At 46.5% G+C, this 17,639-nt stretch overlaps 4 non-coding genes across 4 annotated transcripts; all 4 read right to left on the bottom strand.

Annotated features, from left to right (window-relative positions):
* Positions 1 to 959: 959 nt before the first annotated feature.
* Positions 960 to 1,031, bottom strand: TRNAA-UGC (transfer RNA alanine (anticodon UGC)). Its single transcript has one exon. It is a non-coding gene; the product is annotated as a tRNA-Ala (tRNA).
* A 2,562-nt stretch (positions 1,032 to 3,593) lies between these two features.
* TRNAA-UGC (transfer RNA alanine (anticodon UGC)) lies at positions 3,594 to 3,665 on the bottom strand. Its single transcript has one exon. It is a non-coding gene; the product is annotated as a tRNA-Ala (tRNA).
* Positions 3,666 to 16,015: 12,350 nt separating this feature from the next.
* TRNAA-UGC (transfer RNA alanine (anticodon UGC)) lies at positions 16,016 to 16,087 on the bottom strand. The gene has a single exon. It is a non-coding gene; the product is annotated as a tRNA-Ala (tRNA).
* A 351-nt stretch (positions 16,088 to 16,438) lies between these two features.
* On the bottom strand, positions 16,439 to 16,510 carry TRNAA-UGC (transfer RNA alanine (anticodon UGC)). The gene has a single exon. It is a non-coding gene; the product is annotated as a tRNA-Ala (tRNA).
* Positions 16,511 to 17,639: the final 1,129 nt, after the last annotated feature.

The raw sequence follows: 17,639 nt of genomic DNA, 5'->3' as shown, positions 1-17,639 counted from the left end.
ACACGACAACACGTTCTACAATGACTGTCGGTTGAGAAATCACGGTACGAAGTGGGCCATTCGCCAACGCCGTGTCCCATTTATCATTCGCTACGTGCCCAGCACAGCGGCGCATTTCACATCATGAGCATACCTCAGTGACGTCAGTCTACCCTGCAATTGGCATAGAGTTCTGACCACTCCTTCTTGGTGTTGCATTTGCTCTGTCAGTCAGTGTAATTTACCATTTTGTGACCTTTTAATAAAGTTTAGATGTATATAACCATCCCCCCGCCCCACACGGTATATCCCACAAACCCAGGTACTGTTGTTGCATGTATTATTTTGCCCCGCAGTTTTAATTCCCAATTGCCGCTACTGGTTGCGGAAGGGGGGGGGGGTCGGAAGATTGGAAGGGACAGACAAGGAAGATTGAAGGAACCGGCCGTGACCTAATGTTAGGTACCATCCCGGCAATTGCCTGGAAGTGGGAAACCACGGAAACCACTTCGAGGATGGCTGAGGTGGACATCCCAACACCCCAATTCTCAGTTGACCTCTCGAGTCTCAGTGGACGCCGTTCCAGTCCTCGTACGACTTTTCAAATTTCGTGGCAGAGCTGGGATTCGAACCCGAGACTCCGGGTTTCCCCACTTCTCTTCCTGGGAAAAGCCGGGATGATTTCTAATTCAAGGCCACGGCCGCTTCTTTCCTCTTCCTTGACTATCCCTTCCAATCTTCCCATCACCCTTCAAAGGCCCGTGTTCAACATAGCAGGTAAGGCCACCTGGGTGTGGTACTGGTAATCACCACCAGATGTATCCCCCGGATACTGCACGCGAGGAGGTAGATGTGAGATTCCTCGCTGAGTCTGAGAGATAAATCAAGTCTGGATTGTGTACGGATTAAGAAAGAAATTTACTTAGACGCTTGAAGATTCCTTCCATGTGCTTTATGCACTCTGTAACATTTAAAATTCGTGGAGATGCCGGGGATCGAACCAGGGGCCTTTCACATGCAAAGCGAACGCTCTACCACTGAGCTACACCCCCTCACATCATACGAACCAATACTACAAGTCTGTAAACACAAGATAATTATCCCCATTACGTGCAATGTTTTCCAGCTTAGCCAATGAGTTCCGGGTATCGGACAGGCGTTTCTTCTTCTTCTTAATCTGGTTACCCTCCAGGGTCGGTTTTTCCCTCGGACTCAGAGAGGGATCCCACCTCTACTGCCTCATGGGCAGTGTCCTGGAGCTTTAGACTCTGGGTCGGGGGATACAACTGGGGAGATTGACCAGTACTTCGCCCAGGCGGCCTACCCTGCTATGCTGAACAGGGACCTTGTGGGGAGGGGGGGGGAGATTGGAAGGCCTTGGCCTTAAGTTAGGTACCATCCCGGCATTTGCCTGGAGGAGAACTGGGAAAGAACGTAAAACCACTTCCAGGATGGTTGAGGTGGGAATCGAACCCACCTCTACTCAGTTGACCTCCCGAGGCTGAGTGGACCCCGTTCCAGCCTTCGTACCACTTTTGAAATTTTGTGGCAGAGCCGGGAATCGAACCCGGTCCTCCGGGGTTGGCAGTTAATCACACTAATCACTACACAACAGAGGAGGACATTTACAGAAGTAAATTGAATAAGGTCCGCCTGTGTGGTGTAGTGGTTAGTGAGATAGCTGCCACGAAATTTGAAAATTGGTAGGAGGTGCGTGGACGCTAGGTCGCTGGTACCCCTGGCGAGGAGGACCCGTACCTCGGCCAGGCGGCCTCACCTGTTATGCTGAACTGTGGCCTTTGGTGATTGGGGGCGGGGGGATATAAATTGGAAGGTACAGACAAGGATGATGAAAAGAAGCGGCCGTGAAGTTAAGTTAGGAACCATCCCGGCAATTGACTGGAAGAGAAGTGGGATACAATGGAAAACCCCTTCTAGGATGGCTGAGGTGGGCATCCGAACACACCTCTGCTCAGTTGACTTCTCAAGGTTGAGTGGACGCCGTTCCAGTCCGCGTAACTTTCTTTCTTTCTTTCTTTCTTTCTTTCTTAATCTGTTTACCCTCCAGGGCTGGTCTTTCCCTCGGACTCAGCGAGGAATCGCGCCTCTACCGCCTCAAGGGCAGTGTCCTGTAGCATCAGACGTCCGGGCGCGGATACAACTAGGGAGGATTACCAGTACCTCGCCCACACGGCCTCACCTGCTATGCTCAACAGGGACATTGTGGGGGATGGGAAGATTGGAAGGGATAGAGAAGGAAGAAGGAAGGAATGGCAGTGGCATTAATTTAGGTAGGCGGAGTGAAAACCACGGAAATCCACTTCGAGGGTAGCTGAGGTGAAAATCGAACCCACATCTACTCAGTTGACCTCTCGAGGCAGAGTGGACCCCATTTCAGCCCTGGTACCGCTTTTCAAATTTCGTGGTACAGCGAGGAATCGAACCCGGGTACCGGAGATGGCAGGAAATAACACTAACCAATACATGACAAAGGCGTACACTCTTCGTATCTTCTTCTTCTGCTTTATATGTTTACCCACCTGGGTCGGTTTTTCCCTCGGACTCAGCGAGGGATCCCACCTCTACCGCCTCAAGGGCAGTGTCCTGGAGCTTCAGACTCTGGGTCGGGGAATACAACTGGGGAGGATTACCAGTACCTAGCCCAGGCGGCCTCGCCTGCAATGCTGAACAGGGGCCTTTGTGACTGGGGGGTGGGGGATTAGATATTGGAAGGTACAGACAAGGAAGGTGGAAGGAAGCGGCCGTGACGTTAAGTACCATGCCGGCAATTGCCAGGAAGAGAAGTGGGATACAACGGGAAACATCTCTAGGTTGGCTGAGGTGGGCATCCAAACACACCTCTGCCCAGTTGACCTCGCGAGGCTGAGTGGACGCCGTTCCAGACCGCGTAACTTTCTTTCTTTCTTTCTTTCTTTCTTTCTTTCTTAATCTGTTTACCCTCCAGGGTTGGTCTTTCCTTCGGACTCAGCGAGGGATCGCATCTCAACCACCTCAAGGGCAGTGTCCTGGAGCGTCAGACGTCGGGGCGCGTATACAACTAGGAAGCATTACCAGTACCCCGCCCACGCGGCCTCACCTGCTATCTAGAACAGGGACATTGTGGGTGAATAGAAAGATTGGAAGGGATAGAGAAGGAAGAGGGAAGGAAATGGCCGTGGCATTAATTTAGGTAGGAGGAGTGAGAAACCGCGGACAACCACATCGAGGAAGGCTGAGGTGGAAATTGAACCCACCTCTACTCAGTTGAACTCCCGAGGCTGAGTGGACGCCCTTTCGGCCCTCGAACCACTTTTCATATTTCGTGGCAGAGCGGGGAATCGAACCCGGGCCTCCGGAGGTGCCAGCTAATAACGCTAACCACTACACCATAAATGCGGACAGAACTCGTATCACTTTTCAAAATTCGTGGTAGAGCCGGCATTCGAACACGGCCTCCGCCGACCCACAGTCTCACGCTACAGGACACTGCTCTTGAGCCGGGATTCTTCGCTGAATCTGAGAAAAAAATCAACCGTGGAGTGTGAACGGATTAAGAAAGAAACACTTTTTTTGACGCTTGAAGTTTCCTGAAACTCCGTAATATTTAAAATTGTTGGAGATGCCGGGGATCGAACCCGGGGCCTTTCACATGCAAAGCGAACGCTCTACCACTGAGCTACATCCCCATACATGCAGTCTGTTAATACTACAATGTCCTTTTATCCCCGTTACGTGCAACGTTTTCTAGCACAGCCAATGATTTCCCTATATTGGACCGACATTTAGGGAAGTACATTTAATAATGTCCGCCTGTGTGATGTAGTGTTTAGTCAGACTATCTGCCATCGCCGGAGACCCTGGTCTGCCACGAAATTTGAAAACTGGTTCGAGGGCACAGAGAGGTATCAAACCTCTCACTCCTCAAGAGCAGCGTCCTGGTGCGTGAGACTGTGGGTCGGCGGTACAGCTGGGGAGGAGGACCCGTACCTCGGCCAGGCGGTCTCACCTGTTATGCTGAACAGGGGCGTTTTGTTACGGGCATTAGCGGCTATTAGGTTTTGCGAGGGGAGGGTGCACTCGCCCCCCACTTTCTGAAGAAAATATTACTTTTTATTCCATTATAAGAATTAGGAATTATTTAAAAAGTAATTTGTACAGGCCTTTTTTCTTCTTCTTCGTTTTCTCTTCTCAATCTGTTTACCCTCCAGGGTCGGCTTTTCCCTCGGACTCAGCGAGGGATCCCACCTCCACCGCCTCAAGGGCAGTGTCATGGAGCTTCAGACTCTGGGTCCGGGGATTAAAAAGGGGAGGATGACCAGTACCTCGCCAAGGCGGCCTCACCTGCTATGCTGAACAGGAGCCTTGCGAGGGGATGGGAAGATTGGAAGAGATAGACAAGGAAGAGGGAAGGAAGCGGCCGTGACATAAAGTTAGGTACCATCCCGGCAATTGCCTGGAGGAAAAGTGGGAAACCACGGAAAACCACTTCGAGGATGGCTCTTCTCAGTGGACCTCTCGAGTCTTAGTGGACGTCGTTGCAGTCCTCGTACCACTTTTCAAATTTCGTGACAGAGCTGGGATTCGAACCCGAGCCTCCGGGTTTCCCGACTTCTCTTCCTGGGAAAAGCCGGGATGATTTCTAACTGAAGGCCGCGGCCGCTTCTTTCGTCTTCCTTGACTATCCCTTCCAATCTTCCCATCCTCCTTCAAAGGCCCGTGTTCAACATTGCAGGTAAGGCCACCTGTGCGAGGTACTGGTCCTCACCTCCAGACGTATCCCCCCGGACGCAAAGTCTCACGCACCAGGAATATGCACGCGAGGCGGTAGAGTTGGGATTCCTCGCTGAGTCTGAGAGATAAATGAACTCTGGATGGTGAACGGATTAAGAAAGAAAGAAATTTACTTAGACGCTTGAAGATTCCTTCCATGTGCTTTATGCACTCTGTAACATATAAAATTCTTCGAGATACCAGGGATCGAACGAGGGGTCTTTCGCATGCAAAGCGAACGCTCTACCACTGAGCTACACCCCCGCACGTCTCAAGCCCCAATACTATAAGTCTGTAAATCAAGATAATTTTCCCCGTTACGTGCAATGTTTTCCAGCTTAGCCAATGAGTTCCGGGTATCGGACGGGCATTTCTTCTTCTTCTTAATCTGGTTACCCTCCAGGGTCGGTTTTTGCCTCGGACTCAGCGAGGGATCACACTTCCAACGCCTCAAGGGCAGTGTCCTGGAGCTTCAGACTCTGGGTCGGGGGGATAAAACTGGGGAGGATGACCAGTACCTCGCCCAGGCGGCCTCCCCTGCAATGCTGAATAGGGGCCTTGTGGGGAGATGGGAAGTTTAGAAGGGATAGATAAGGAAGTTTGAAGGAAGCGGCCGTGGCCTTGAGTTAGGTACCATCCCGGCATTTGCCTGTAGGAGAAGTGGAAAACCACGCAAAACCACTTCCAGGATTGTTGAGGTGGGAATCGAACCCACCTCTACTCAGTTGACCTCCCGAGGCTGAGTGGACCCCGTTCCAGCCCTCGAACCACTTTTCACATTTCATGGCAGATCTTGGAATCGAACCCGGGCCTCCGGAGTTGGCAGCTGATAACGCTAACCCCTACACCATAAATGCGAACAGCCCTCGTATCACTTTTCAAAATTCGTGTCAGTGCCGGGATTCGAACACGGCCTCCGCCGATCCACAGTCTCACACTCCATGTCACTGCACTTGAGGCGGGATTCTTCGCTGAGTCTGGGAGAAAAATCAACCCTGGAGGGTGAACGGATTAAGAAAGACATGTTTTTGACGCTTGAAGTTTCCTTCAATGGGTCTTATACTCTCTGTAATATTTAAAATTGTTGGAGATGCCGGGGATCGAACCCGGGGCCTTTCACGTGCTGAACCATTCTGTTCATGGCAGAAGAATATTGATTTTAGCATAAATTACAGAAATTGCATGAGACCACCCTGAAAGCGCTTTGTATAGCATTTTATTGTGTAAGAGTATCTGAGGGCGCGCGTTTTTCGTGGGAAAGTGGCATCAGAAGCGAGATGAAGCTTCTAGAGACTCATAAAGAATTTATTACCCAAGCGAAGCCTCTTCACCGGTAGCGTTGGACGCACACCGCTTCGTGCAATCTCGCGGGAATTTTTTATCTTGGAGGGAACAGGAAATTAATTATTATTTCATGTTGCATTAGGAATGCACAGGATTTGATACAAGAACTGCAACCAGGACAAATTCCCGAAAATTTTGATATGCGGCACGACTATAGCTGTAATCGGAAATGATAATCGAGATACTTGACACACATATTGCGGGAGAAATTTCCATACGCGGGCGTGCCAAGGAGAGCCCACCCACGCAGCGCGTGGTAGCGAGGACGCGAGCCTGATTATATATATATGGCTGCCAAACGTGCCAGACTCATTCATCGGGTGTATCGCTGCTACACGAAGGTTGTCACGCCGCCACTCAGCGAAGGGAAGACTGTCTTTATCTACGAGCTGCGTACTCAAAGGTCAACTGAGTCTTGGGAAAACTTTCCCCTACATCATGATTGGACGAGACACTGCTCATCTGTTACGCTGGAGCGGTAACTGGAACTGAAGCTGACAAGCAGTCTCCACGGAATCGAGGGTCGACCCAGGACCATCGGTGACTTCTACTCAGCACGACATCGAAGCGGCGATCATCCAGCCACTGGAACGAGCCACAAGGAACACTACCGCCAGCCAGGATGTCTCCAGACGTCAAACCATGTGTACCACCAGCATCTAAAGTCATCATGATGCAGTAAATCAGAAATGTCCGCAAGGGGAGCTGTTCAGATATGTTCACGGATACAGGTCAGAGCTGTCCATTGTATAAACATGCAGCGCCATAACTGATTCAGAAACAGTAGAGAAATTTGGCCATCAGCCAACATGTAGATAAATTAGGGTAATATAGTCGTGTATATATATATATATATATATATATCTATGCCCCAGGGCTCGAACTCAGTTAGGCTAGCATAGTCGCATGTTGTTAGTTTTTCTTAAGTTTGGTGTTGTCATTCTTGCCTGTGTTATTGCCATGATTGCGAACTTTACTACGTGTATTTCATGTATCGTACCAATACGGGCTCAACGCAGGAACTAAGGCAGGCACTCATGTATTCCCCAGGTGCATGTGTCAGGTTTATCGTAATTATTTGTTGTGTTATGCAGGATGTCTAAGATCTTCAATAATCCCTTAAACTACTCGTGTTGCCATATCATGTTGAACGAGTCACATCCTAAGAGGCCTATAAGAATTCTCTAACAAGCTTACTGTGCTCAAAGAAGTAATATGAGGCCCTATCGAGTATTTATGACAATGATGTATGCATGGCCTATAAGATGGCCAGACTAGGAATGTGCTATAGATAGCACCAATCCTAAATGATGTATAAGACTGTTGTATGTAGCGGGTCTGCGAAAGTATGTTGAATTGGTAATGTAATATGTATTATGGCCTGTGGCCAGTAGATTATAATGATGGCAATAGGCGGGCCAGATTTAAGGGTCGAAGAAGCAGAGAAACACTCCTTTCCCTGTCTGTGTTTACACTACGTCAGCTGGAGAGTTTTCTTTATAGCCAAGGGAAATGGCCGCTCACTTGTTACAAACACGAGGGTTTGAGGGACGATAAGTTTGTGACGTCATGACACGGATGTCTGAAAGTTAAAAGCTGGGTGTTGTCTGTCAAGAATACAGTAGAACAACGACCTTTTATATTACGGTCCTAAAAGATGTTATGTGTCTCGGATTGTAAATGTTATTCATAGAGACCAGCTACTAGTTTGATATATCGGCAGGACACTATATTTGAGTTCCCGTTATTTTAATAATGTTATTCTGCACGTGTTGTTCTTGGTAGGTCTAGGGATCGATTCCCCCGACAGTGGAGTGTAAATAGCATGTTTGTTCGTATTTGTAGGATGTTTTAGAGCACTGAGGCATAGATCTGTGTAGATAAAAGGATGTTAGGGATAGACGTGACTTGCCCATTGTGCAGATTCATGTTTAAATATTCGTTTTATTTACAAAAAATTTGTGATGGTTGTTGCAGTGCTGGAAGTTGTTTGGACGATGATGTCTCCTCGACGTATAGGTCATAAAAAACGACGTCAACAAGACACATTATGAATTATGATTGTCATATCCATCATAATGCCTTGGACATTTGTTCATTATAAAATCCGTATATATTGTAATAAATCTGATTGTTAAAATTGAATGCAGCTAAATTTTGAGTTATTTTTGGTTAGTGTTGGTTCACACCTTGCATTCTTATCAATTTTTTATTATCCTCTTCATTAAAATTCATTGTTGTATCCTTATCTATAACCCAATATCCCTGTTTGATGCTGTTATGCCGGAGCTAATGGAGAGGATACTATTTGCAAGTAAGTTATGTGCCATATTTATTCACTTCTTGTGGCTGTATTGTTCACTATGATGCACTTAGTTCAATCTCGGCATTAGCCTGACGGGAACTAAGACATTATAGAGCACAATGCAAAGCGAACGCTCTACCACTGAGCTACATCCCCACACATGCTGGCTGTTAATACTACATAGTCCTTTTATCCCCATTGCGTGCAACGTTTTCTAGCATAGCCAATGAGTTCCCGATATTGGACTGACATTTAGGGAAGTACATTAATTAATGCCCGCCTGTGTGGTGTAGTGTTCAGTCAGATTATCTGCCATCGCCGGAGACCCTGCTCTGCCACGAAATTTGAAAACTGGTACGAGGGCACAGCGAGGGATCCCACCTCTAATTCCTCAAGAGCAGCGTCCTGGTGCGTGAGCGGCTATTAATATTTGCGAGGGAGGCGGGCACTCGCCCCCCCCCCCCACTTTCTGAAGAAAATATTACATTTTTATTCCATTATAGCGGGCAGGGGGTCCAAGGCAGATGGATGCGCAACAAATAGCCTCTCCAATTGCAAAAGTCAACCTCAACTTCCCGTGGTGCTCCCTGTTATCACAGACGAGGCTCTGGCGACCGAATATATGGCGGAATAACCATATCACAATTAAGGATGTAGTAAATGGCATCCTTTCCACCCGTAACATCTGAGGGGGGAGCAAGTGTCAAGCCTTAAAGGTGGCAGCACCGCCATACACTCGGTGAATGTGGGCTAATAACTCGCAGTCGCTTAAAACTAACTTATTAAAGTAACTAAGAAAAGCAGCCGAACGGAACCTAAGACGATGGCCTTTTGCTTGAAACAGGACATGAAAATTGGATTTTGGAACGTCAGAACACTGTATCAGACTGGGAAACTAACACAACTTGCTACCGAGGCAGAGAGGTATAGACTGGGTATCTTAGGAGTTATTGAAGTAAGGTGGAATACATTTGGAGAGTTAAGAACGTTGATGGGATAAACATTCCTCTACTCTGGTAAGCCAAATAAAGACGACCCACATCAGGAAGGAGTGGGATTTCTTATAAACAAGAGATCAAAGAACAGTCTGATGGATTGGAAACCCATCTCACCAAGGATTATCACCGCAAAGTTCAAGGGGAAGATCAGGAATGTTTCGATTGTCCAATGCTACGCACCCACAGAAGAAGCGGAAGCAGATGATATGGCTACGTTTTATTCAGGACTACAGAGTACCATTCAGGCAATAAAGAAAGGGACTTTGGGATTGTTATGGGAGACTTCAATGCCAAGGTGGGTTCTGAAAATCAGGGTCTTGAACAAGTAACGGGGCGACATGGACTTGGTACTAGGAATGAGAATGGAGAACTTTTGGTAGACTTCTGCGCGAGCAATGAACTTGTTATCGGTGGAACACTATTCCCTCATAAAGAATGCCATAAAGTGACTTGGATTTCACCAGACCAGCGAACTCAAAACCTGATCGATCACCTGGCAATTAGCAGAAGCTGGAGAAGGTCTCTTTTGGATGTCAGAAATCGAAGAGGTAAAGATATAGGCAGCGACCACCATCTAGTGACTGCCAACATCCGAATTAAGACTGAAACTGCAAAGAGGCGATTTGAGCAACAAAAAGTAAAATATTTGATGTTGGAAAGCTAGAGGATGATAGAAGTAAGGAACAGTTCAAGCTTGTCCTCAGTAACAGGTTTACAGCACTACAGTTAGATGAAGATGATGTTGAAGAACACTGGAAAAAAATTAAAACCACTTTGACAGACACAGCAGAGGAGGTACTTGGCTTCATGAACATCTGGAGGAAAGATTGGATGACATCAAATACTTGGGATTGTATTGAACAACGTAGGGATCTGAAACTAAAGGTGAATAATTGCAGGACACGAACCCAGAAGGTTGAACTCCAAGCGGTATACCATGATAAAAATCGGGAAGTTAAGAAGAGTGCGAAAGCAGACCGGAAAAAATGGGTATCAGACCTTGCTGAATTAGCGGAGACTGTAGTAAGAGACAGAAATATGAAAGGCTTGTATGACATCACAAGGAAACTTGCCAAGAAGAAATTTAAACAAAGTAGACCCATCAAGAACAAACAAAGATATACTGTATGCTCACTAGTGATGAAGCTAAGTTGAATAGATGGCGAGAACACTTCATGGAGGTGTTGAACAGAGAAAATGTAGAGAAAGATAGACAAATGGTAGAGGTGAACGAAGTTTGTGAAACTGATGGTATCAGCACTGAACCATCCTCAAGAAATGAGAGAAAAGAAGCGATCAGCCAAATAAAGAATCGGAAGGCCCCAGGAGTGGATAATGTAGCACCTGAGCTTCTAACTGTGTACCCCGATATGACAGCCGATCTGTTGCATCCACTGTTGACAAAAATTTGGAATAAGGAAAGAATGCCAAAGGAATGGAGAGGACTCCTTGTGAAATTACCAAAGAAAGGTGACATGACCAATTGTCACAACTGGAGAGGTATCACCTTGCTCCCGATTCCCAGTAGAGTGATGGCACAGGTGATCCTGAACAGGATAAAAGCAAGGATAGAAAACCAACTGTGCAATGAACAAGCAGGTTTCAGGAATGACCGCTCATGCATAGACCAAATAAACACTCTACTAATTATTATTGAACAGTTTAATGAACACAGTTCTGGCCTATATCTTCTGCTTGTGGACTGCAAGAAGGTTTTCGATTAACTGAAAAGGAACACGATGTGGAGAACGCTAGAGGAGTACTACGTACCAACTAAAATCAGCAAAATCATCAAAGAGACAACGACTTCACGTGCAAAGTAATCCACGAAGGGAAGCTTGCGGAGCCTTTCTCCATAAATTCTGGTGTGCGGCAGGGCTGTGTCCTTTCTGCAACTATCTTTCTCCTTGTTCTGGATGACGTCATGAGGAAAGTTACGGAGGGAAGGTAAAGAGGCACCCAACGGGGATTGTGTGACAGATTGGAGGCTTTGGAGTATGCCGATGACTTACGCATGTTAACTCAAAAACATACTGATATGGAGGGAAATATACAGTATCTGGAGAGAGAGACGGGAGCAGTGGCCCTCAGGATAAATGCCCAGAAAACAAAAGCAATGAATATGAACGTGAAGAGCAAACGGAAATTTAGAGTCAGTGATGAAGACATTAATGAATTCGAAGCGTTTACATATCTTGGAAGTGTGGTTACGCAGGATGGAGGAGCAGCTGCTGATGTCAAAATGAGAATCCACAAAGCAAATGCGGAATTCATACAACTCTATCCGATATGGAAGGCCAGAGAAATATCAATGAAAACCAAACTTCGCATTTTCCGAACAAATGTAAAAAGAGTACTGTTGTATGGTTGTGAAACCTGGAAAGTTACCTCAGAATTTACTCACAAACTACAGGTATTCATAAACCGATGTTTAAGGAGAATTAAAGGTATTTTCTGGCCAAAAGTAATTTCAAACGAAGTTCTTTGAAAAAACCAGAAGAAGAGCCCATTGGCATACAAATAAAGCGGAGGAAGTGGAAATGGATCAGCCACACACTGCGGAAGCAGCAGGATGCAGTGGAGAGAAAGGCTGTGTTTTGGAACCCCCAAGGACAACGGAAGACAGGTAGACCAAGGAAGTCATGGAGACGCAGTGTGATGGAGGAGGCAAAACAAGAAGGGAAGACCTCTGGAGAACTCAAGACCATGGCTCAAAATAGGATACGCTGGCGCTGCTTTGTCGAAGCCCTATGCCCTGCAAAATAGTAGAAGGAAATAAGTCAAGTAAGTCATAGCGGGCAGGAACTAGGAATTATTAAAAAAGCCATTTGTATAAGCCCTGTTGTCTTCTTCCTCTTCTTCATCTTCTCCTTCTTAATATGTTTACCTTCCAGGGTCGTTTTTTCCCTCGGACTCAGCGAGGGGTCCCACATCTACCACCTCAAGGGCAGTGTCCTGTAGCATCAGACGTCGGGGCGCGGATACAACTAGCGAGGATTACCTGTACATCGCCCGCGTGGCCTCACCTGCTATGCTGAACAGAAACATTGTAGGGGGATGGGAAGATTGGAAGGGATAGAGAAGGAAGAGGGAAGGAAATGGCCGTGACATTAATTTAGGTAGGAGAAGCAAGAAACCGCGGAAAACCACTTCGAGGATGGCTGAGGTGGAAATCGAACCCACCTCTACTCAGTTGAACTCCCGAGGCTGGGTGGACCACCTTTCAGCCCTCGAACCACTTTTTACATTTCATGGCAGAGCGCGGAATCGAACCCAGGTCTCCGGAGGTGGCAGCTAATAACGCCAACCTCTACACCATAAATGCGGACAGCCCTCGTATCACTTTTCAAAATTCGTGGCAGAGCCGGGATTCGAACACGGCCTCCGCCGACCCACAGTTCCACGCTCTTGGACACTGCGCTTTAGAGATGGGGAGATTCTGAACGAGTGATTCATAATGAACGAATCATTGCACTGAACGACTGAATCATGATTCAGTGAACGAAATGAATCGACTCGTTTTTGAATCGAAATCTGAATCGAGAGATGGCTGCCACAACTCGTTCCCTGGTTCCTCGTTCCTCGTTCGTTCTGATTCATATCGCCATTCGCCAAATCGGGAATCCATCATTTTTGAATCAATGACAACATGTGAAGAACGACTCTGTTACTTCTTATTTAACCAGAACTAAAAGTCCGGTTCACAAGTCAAACACACCTAACCTAACCTTATAGGATATTTTTTTAAAAATAAGAAGTTATGACGTCGTTTCAAGTCACACACTTCACGGAACTGTATACACTCAACTTGCAGGTCGTTGCGAAATTTTAGGTTAAGTTTACTTCAAGGTTCCCGTTCTCGTTCTCATGAACTACTGTGAACTAACTTGTGGAACATGGAAGCCTCCCCGTTCTCGTTCTCAGCCCTTAGTAAGAATCGATATTGTTTTTAAATCTTGCCATGTCATGAAGTGTATATGCAAGTTGAGGTGAAACAGCTAACCATGATTTCTTTGTAGTATGTAGGCAATACAAGACTATTAAGGTACGAAGGGAGCATATAAAGCAAGGCATAAATCCTGCAAGTGATAGATTCTTCTGAATGTGATATGTAAACCAGCTACTATCTGACACATAACCTCAAGTATTTTTGAGGCATTTTCGTAAATTGTTCCATATTTCCCCCTTTGGCGTTCGCCTTTCTGGTTTCTATGGTTACTCTGAGGAGCGGCAGAATATTAAGGGGCAACCGTACTAATAAAAAAGGACAAGTCACCGAGAAAGTGGCTGTACGGTTTGGTTCACGTACCTGTCAGCTTGCACTCGGGAGATAGTGAGTTTTAATTCCACTGTCGGCAGCCCTGCTTCCTTCCTATTCCTAGCCCTTTCCTATCCCATTGTCGCCATAAGACCTACCTGTGTCGGTGCGACGTAAAGAAGACTGTATTTTTTTAAAGACAGTCAGATGCTTTACTTCGATAATGCAATGCCTTATTGACGGTAATGCACTATTTAATAATAATGTTATTAGCGTTACGTCCCACAAACTACTTTTTCGGTTTTCGGAGACGCCGAGGTACCGGAATTTTGTCCCGCAGGAGTTCTTTCACGAGCCAGTAAAACGACCGACACGAAGCTGATATATTTGAGCACCTTCAAATTCCACCGGACTGAGCTGGATCGAACCTGACAAGTTGGGGTCAGAAGGCCAGCACCTCTACCGTCTGAGCCGCTCAGCCCGGCATAGTCTTCCGGTATTTACTGTTTATGAACCGTTAATCTTGTCAATTTGACCATGATCCATTTGAGGATGACATTACATCCATGTGGGCACAGATTTGTTTCCTGTTATTTCACTGCCTACTACAGAGAGTTGCCTGAAGTTGCTATCTCGTGAGTATAGCTTGCGAACATAATGAAAATTGTAAGGAATGTTAAGAATAATCGAAGTTCAAAAAACCGTAACTTAGCTGTTGTTTTGTCACGGTTGATTATTTCAGTCAGGTCATCTCGTTTTCATTTGGTTTCATCTTTCTTTCTTCTTTCTTTATCCGTTTACCCTCCAGGGTTGGCTTTTCCCTCGGACTCAGCGAGGGATCCCACCTCTAGCGCGAAAAGGGCAGTGTCCTGGAGCTTCAGACTCTGGGTCGGGGGATACAACTGGGGAGGATGACCAGTGTCTCGTCCAGGCGGCCTCACCTGCTGTGCTGAACAGGAGCCTTGCGGGGGCATAGGAAGACTGGAAGGGATAGACAAGGAAGAGGGAAGGAAGCGACCGTGGCCTTAAGTTAGGTACCGGTACCATCCCGGCATTTGCCTGGAGGAGAAGTGGAAAACCACGGAAAACCACTTCCAGGATGGCTGAGGTGAGAATCGAACTCACCTCTACTCAGTTGACCTCTCGAGGCTGAGTGGACCCCGTTCCAGCCCTCGTACCACTTTTCAAATTTCGTGGCAGAGCCGGGAATCGAACCCGAGCCTCCGGGGTGGCAGCTAATCACACTAACCACTACACCACATATATTTTAAAAATTTTTTTTCAGTAAAAAAATAATTAAAAGTAAAGAACTGATGGTGAGCTGCTGTCAATATCCACTTTCGAATTGCCACAAAAATGTTCATATATCTACTATAAATTCCAATTCGATTGTCGTATAATTTCGTATGGTAGCTTTTTAAGTGTCCGCCTCTGTGGTGTAGTGGTTCGCGTGATTAGCTGCCATCCCCGGAGGTCCGGGTTCGATTCCCGGCTCTGCCGCGAAATTTGAAAAGTGGTACGAGGGCTGGAACGGGGTCCATTCAGCCTCGTGAGGTCAACTGAGTAGAGGTGGGTTCGATTCCCACCTCAGCCATCCTGGAAGTGGTTTTCCGTGGTTTCCCACTTCTCCTCCAGGCAAATGCCGGGATGGTACCTCACTTAAGGCCACGGCCGCTTCCTTCCCTCTTCCTTGCCTGTCCCATCCAATCGCCCCATCCCTCCACAAGGCCCCTGTTCAGCATAGCAGGTGAGGCCGCCTGGGCGAGGTACTGGTCATTCTCCCCAGTTGTATCCCCGACCCAAAGTCTGAAACTCCAGGACACTGCCCTTGAGGCGGTAGAGGTGGGATCCCTCGCTTAGTCCGAGAGAAAAACCGACCCTGGAGGATAAACAGATTAAGAAGAAGAAGAAGCTTCTTAAGTTTGGAAAGGATTAGTCGGACAGCAGCTTAGCATTTTTCGACTGCAACCTCCAAAAAGGATATTACTCTAGTTAAAATACTAGCGATTACCTACATTTCACTTCTTTTAACTTGTAAAGCAGTAGCAATTATAAATAACATAACGGAATGGTTCATCTGAGTCCATAGTTTCGCTTTCGGCTCTCGGTCACGTGGTAATGGAATGAACGAATCAAATGAACGAATCAAATGAACGAATCATTTTTGTGAATCGATTCAAAAGAATCGGCTCTTCAAAATTAATCAGATTCCCCATCTCTACTGCGCTTGAGGCGGGATTCTTCGCTGAGTCTGAGAGAAAAATCAACCCTGGAGGGTGAACGGATTAAGAAAGAAAGACTTTTATTGACACTTGAAGTTTCCTAAAGGGGTTTCATACACTCTGTAATACTTAAAATTATTGAAGATGCCAGGGATCGAACCCGGGGCCTTTCACATGCAACGCGAATGCTCTACCACTGAGCTACATCCCCATACATGCAGGCTGTTAATACTACAATGTCCTTTTATCCCCGTAAATAAATAACATAACGGAATGGTTCATCTGAGTCCATAGTTTCGCTTTCGGCTCTCGGTCACATGGTAATGGAATGAACGATCAAATGAACGAATCAAATGAACGAATCATTTTTGTGAATCGATTCAAAAGAATCGGCTCTTCAAAATTAATCAGATTCCCCATCTCTACTGCGCTTGAGGCGGGATTCTTCGCTGAGTCTGAGAGAAAAATCAACCCTGGAGGGTGAACGGATTAAAAAAGAACGACTTTTTTGACGCTTGAAGTTTCCTAAAGGGGTTATACACTCTGTAATATTTAAAATTATTGGAGATGCCGGGGATCGAACCCGGGGCCTTTCACATGCAAAGCGAACGCTCTACCACTGAGCTACATCCCCATACATGCAAGCTGTTAATACTACAATGTCCTTTTATCCCCATTATGTGCAACGTTTATGGGAGTGCATTTAATATTGTCCACCTGTGTGGTGTAGTGTTTAGTCAGATTATCTGCCATCGCCGAAGACCCTGGTCTGCCACGAAATTTGAAAACTGGTACGAGGGCGCAGCGAGGGAACACACCTCCACTCCTCAAGCCAGCGTCCTGGTGCGTGAGACTGTGGGTCGGCGGCAGTGGCGGTGGGCTTTCAGGAGCACATGAGCACGCGAACACCCAGTTAATACATCTTTACGCATTCATGGATAATTTAAAACCTTCCTTTCTCTCGACCTGATTTCGACAATCGATCGAAAGCATTCGACTTATATTGAAGCGCCGTTACACCGACAGTTGTTCGTTTTGACTGACAGTGCAGCGAGCACACTGGAAAATGGGCTATTGTGCTGAAGACTAAACGCATGCTCAAAGCTGATAACGTCATGGTTTATGCACTGATATTCCCATTACCGAGGAGCACGGTAAGGTACATGCCTTGCCGTCTAGAGCAACCTTCAAACCAGTGGCAGTATTACAGTTGACCACAAGGGTCCGCCACCTCCCCTATTATGGTTAGCCACAGCCTCCCAGGAGATACTATTGCATCACATTACCGGCAGATGTCGTTAGTAATTCTGAATAGGCATTTTCTAGTTCGTTGTGAACAGGTGTTCGTAATCGCGGGAAGAAGTTTGCTTTACCTTGTGACTGGAAAATCTGTTCAACCGAAATTTATTTGCGTGTTGTGTTCTGCTTCTCTGTTTGTATGGTTTGTAACCATGGTTTTCTATGTGCAAGAGGAAATGAATTCAGTTCAGGTAATTTTAACCAGCCAAATATTAACCTCAGGATAAGTTAGAAATTAAAGGGCTTGGACGGGACAGACCAGATTTGATTACAGAAAAATTTACAAAAACTGCCAAACGCGAGTAGAGGCGTAAGATTAAGAGAGAAGTGTACGAAACACGCAATTGGCTCTGTAAACGTACATCTAGGAATGCGCTTTTTTGTTTGCCCTGTTTATTGTTCAACAAAGAAAGAAACGTATGGAATTCAGCTAGGTGCACAGACCTTGCTCATTTGTGTGCAAA

The sequence above is a fragment of the Anabrus simplex genome, chromosome 2 (genome assembly GCF_040414725.1).
Source record: "Anabrus simplex isolate iqAnaSimp1 chromosome 2, ASM4041472v1, whole genome shotgun sequence".
NCBI lineage: Eukaryota > Metazoa > Arthropoda > Insecta > Orthoptera > Tettigoniidae > Anabrus > Anabrus simplex.
This window is presented reverse-complemented; position numbering and strand designations above follow the sequence as displayed.